Source organism: Myodes glareolus, chromosome 2, assembly GCF_982192425.1.
Source record: "Myodes glareolus chromosome 2, mMyoGla1.1, whole genome shotgun sequence".
NCBI classification, from domain to species: domain Eukaryota; kingdom Metazoa; phylum Chordata; class Mammalia; order Rodentia; family Cricetidae; genus Myodes; species Myodes glareolus.
The window spans coordinates 82,947,754-82,952,448 of NC_142027.1; the positions used below are offsets into that span (position 1 = coordinate 82,947,754).

Sequence of the window (4,695 nt, forward strand, 5' to 3'; positions counted from 1 at the left end):
CATATTACTCCCTATGGCTTTCTTATATCTCAGAACTAGACAGAGTGAGTGCATCTTCCCAAGGCAGGCAACAATCACTTCCATTTTCTGGGCTTGTAGCAGGATGCTGCAGCTGTACCTCTTCATTCTTCTATATACCAAAAGCGAACTGCTACTTGGTGGAGAGCCTGAATGGGGAAGTGCCTGACCTCAGACAGGTTTCCCACCACATAGAGCCCTTCACAGTGCTGACTCAAAATAATTTCCCCCTCAAGCCAAAAGAATTCTGTAGACCATCTTAGCACACATCGATCACACATTTGGATTCATCAGATTGAGTGATGCAAAGAAGAGCCTTTGTCTCTGTAGTGCTGTATCTTTAAACTGAATTCTCCCACTGGCTGGAGGTACATTTTCTCTTTTTGTTGTTATTTTTTTTATTGAGCTCTACATTTTCTCTGATCCTCTCCCCTCCTCTTCAGCCCTCTTCCATGGTTCCTATGCTCCCAATTTACTGAGGAGATCTTGTCTTGTTCTACTTCCCATGCAAAGATCCATGTATGTCTCTCTTAAGGTCGTCATTGTTGTCTAAGTTCTCTGGGATTGTAATTTGTAGGCTGTTTTTCTTTGTTTTATGTTTAAAAACCACTTATGAGTGAGTGCATGTGATATTTGTCTTTCTAGGTCTGAGTTACCTCACTCAATATGATGTTTTCTAGAACCATCTATTTCAGTGCATATTTTTTAAAGCTCCCTCTCTTCAACCTTAGTTCCTACTCTCTACAGCTGGACTCATTCCACAGTCATAGATAAGTCCTCACCCAATCAATTTTTAGTTTAATGTCTTTCTTTCCCTTCACATTGTTTCCTTCTTTCCCCTTCTAGTATCTTCCTGATCTTCTCCACACCTCTATTGCCTCTTCCACTGAAACTACAATTCCTTGCACAGTTGCCCATCTCAGAAGAGCCTCCACTATAAACTATCTGATTTATTTCCTGAGAGCATCCAACAGTGCATGAGCATCATGTCATTTGTCTATGTCGTGGTGAAGAGACCCAGATTCTGCTTCCTGAGTTCAATGAACTAACAACAGCTAGACACACCTTCCCATCTGGCCATGTAATTTTAAGCACAGGCTGGTCCTATGCAAATACCCTTCTTCTTGTAGGTATGAGTGCCTTCATTTACTTTACTGGGTCTGACTGAGAAGTGAAAAGACTACACATGGGGAGGACGTGGGCTCCACCAACTGGCAAAACAGAAAAACCTGAAAGAGAAGGGAGAATATCAGAAAATCTGGGGGAGACTAGGCAGGTAATTGGTCATATGAGTCCCCAAAGCAACTATGTCCAGTCGTCTGAGGTGTGATTCCTAGGTCCCCATCCTGCCAACAGTAATATCATTTGGGAAGTCTTATAACCTTATCAGAAGTCTAAGTGGAATGTGTATTGTTTCTTAATATACTTCTGTGAATGTCAATTAAGGCAGTGGGCAATCAAGTTTACTTTTTCATTTTATTTTTTAATCTTTTTTTTTCAATTTTCCTTACTAATCTCAGTTACCTTTCCCACTCCTCCTTCAATTCCTTTCACCTTCCACCACCTCACCCCCCATCCTCTCCTCAGAGAGAGTGAGAGTCAGTGCCTGGTTTGAGAAGCATTCTTTTTTTTTCCTCTAAAAGAACAGTGATTACAGCAGCAGTCATTTCTAGGGAAGAATCAACTAGTGGACTGGAGATAAAAGTTAGTTTTAGCAGGTAAGCATGCATGCTGTTTCTGCAGAGGGTGTGAGTTTGATACACACACACACACACACACACACACACATATATATACATTTTATAGCTAATTATTAAAAAGAATCAAGTATAAAGTGTAGCTTCAATATAACTGCCAAAAATGGAAGAGGTATCTGTGGGAGAAAATCATTTAAAAGAAAAAGAAAATTCTCCCTCTAATTTGCAAAAATTAAACTGAAAGATTGGTCTATATCACTGTATAAAGTAAACCCTGTGAATTCCCTTTCATTCCTAAATTGTGAATGGAATGCAAGTTTAATACCTTCACATTTCAAAAATATTATTTCTGTCATTTTGGTTTAGAGTCCTAAGATATACATTTTATTAAATTCTATTCTATATATTACATAAAATCCACCTTAGCTTCACGTTAAATATTTTTTATTTAATTTTTTAAGTTTTGCATATCAAAAATCTGAAAATTAGTGTTAAGGTTAAGACTTAAATCAAAACTATATTATTGAGGTTTATGAAAGTAAAAGCTTCTGTAATATGCACAAAATTCTAAAAACAATAAGGAACATAATCATAAAACAAATAGCATTAACACATATGTTAATATGAAGTGAACCTCACCAATTACGTATCTGATAACATGTAAACAAATGCTGGATTCTGGAGCTATCTCTGTGATATCCCTACAAACCATCTGTGACACACCCAAAGCACCATGGAACGGAAAAATTCCTATTTGTAAATGTCTGGGCAGGAACTGGGAAGAAATGTTGAATGGTTTGAGATTCTGCATATTGAAGAATAAATAACAGCAACAGGAATCCATTCTAATGTCAATGCCAGAAAGAGTAGACATCTGTGTAGTTCTTATGTGGGACTGGAAATTAGGTCATGTTTCATATTTGAAAATCTGTGTTCATTTCTTTCTCTCTCCTCCAGCCCGGCAAGATGCCCAAGGGAAAGAAGGCCAAGGGGAAGAAGGTGGCCCTGGCCCCTGCCGTCCTGAAGAAAAAGGAGGCTAAGAAGGCGGTGAATCCTTTGTTTGAGAAAAGGCCTAAGAACTTTGGCATTGGGCAGGACATCCAGCCCAAGAGAGATCTCACACGCTTCGTCAAATGGCCCCGCTACATTAGGTTGCAGTGGCAGAGGGCCATCCTCTATAAGCGGCTCAAAGTTCCTCCTGCCATTAATCAGTTCACCCAGGCCCTGGACCGGCAAACAGCTACCCAGTTGCTTAAACGTGCCCACAAGTACAGGCCAGAGACAAAGCAGGAGAAGAAGCAAAGGCTGCTGGCCCGTGCTGAGAAGAAAGCCGCTGGCAAAGGGGATGTCCCGACTAAGAGACCACCTGTCCTTCGAGCGGGCATCCATACAGTCATCAATTTGGTAGAGAACAAGAAGTCTCAGCTGGTGGTGATTGCCCACGAGGTAGACCCCATTGAGCTGGTGGTCTTCCTGCCTGCCCTGTGTCGGAAGATGGGGGTCGCCTACTGAATCATCAAGGGAAAGGCCAGGTTGCGGCAGCTGTTCTATAGGAAGACATGCACCACTGTTGCCTTCACACAGGTTAACTCGGAAGACAAGGGTGCTCTGGCCAAGCTGGTGGAAGCTATTAGGTCAAATTACAACGACAGATATGATGAGATCTGCCGCCACTGGGAAGGCAACGTTCTGGGTCCTAAATCTGTGGCTCGAATTGCCAAGCTGGAAAAGGCAAAGGCCAAAGAACTCGCCGCTAAACTGGGTTAAATGTACTGCTGAGTTTTCTGTACATAAATATAATTACAAACCTTCAAAAAAAAAAAAGAAAATCTGTGTTCGTTTATGCTGCCATGATAAACCTAAGTGGCAATCAGTATCATGGCATGCTCTCCAGGAACTGGACATTTTCTCCTACAGTGTTTCAGATACATGGTACTGAGAACTCAAAGATTCTATGCTTAATTGGCACATCAGAAACATGGAACAAATCATGAGAAGTGTACTCACCCCTAAGTGTACTGATGTCATGCTAAAAAATATAAAACTGTATCTTGATCTCTCTTAGAGGTTACAGTGAAAAATTAATGGATTACTGTAGAATATAGTTGATAATAATTTTAATAAACATTTTCTTCTGTGCTCAATAATGAGATACTTTTGTATTGTGTAGCATGATAGTGATCCTTTGGAATAGAATTTAGTAATTTTCCTAAGGAAGAACATTATTGTCTTTTTCTACTTCCCATGGAGATTAGATCTATGTATGTCTCTCTTAGGGTTCTCATTGTTGTCTTAAGTTCTCCGGGATTCTGATTTGTAGCCTCGTTTTCTTTGCTTTATGTTTAAAAACCACTTATGAGTGAGTATATGTGATAATTGTCTTGGGGACCTTGGGGGAGAGTTTGAAAGGGAGGGGAGAAGCAGGGAGGAGAGCAGAGAAGAATGTAGAGCTCAACAAATATCAAAAAAGAACGTAGGTTGGCACAACCATTTCAAATATACTATAGAAAGTCAGAAAAATTGAAAATGATCTCATAGACAAAAACAATCTACAAAAGTCGAATTTACAACAAAGCAAGTTAGAATTTTTACTAGCAGTTGGTATGAATTACTGTTAGTCTGGACTGTGCTATTTGAGCTATAAAATGCATAGCAGTATGATTTTACTTGATCTAATGTACATGTGATTTTGATTTTAATATCCATATTCAATATATCATACTGTTTTTTATATGCTAATATCCTCACTCTTGGAAAATTTGAGTACACAGTACAATACTTATTGTTATCATTACTGCAACATACTGTCAAATACCTAACTTTTGAACTTGATTTTTCTGTATTTTGATTCTAAATTATTACCCACAAAATATGTATTAACAAGTATAGGTAAACAATTCTTTAAATACAAAAAATGATGAAAATTATTGATGTTACTTCATATATGTGTTATACCCCATATTCATATATCATATATATT

At 38.8% G+C, this 4,695-nt stretch overlaps 1 pseudogene; it reads left to right on the forward strand.

Annotated features, from left to right (window-relative positions):
- The first annotated feature begins 2,658 nt into the window (after window positions 1-2,658).
- LOC148123034 (large ribosomal subunit protein eL8 pseudogene) lies at window positions 2,659-3,592 on the forward strand (annotated as a pseudogene).
- Window positions 3,593-4,695: the final 1,103 nt, after the last annotated feature.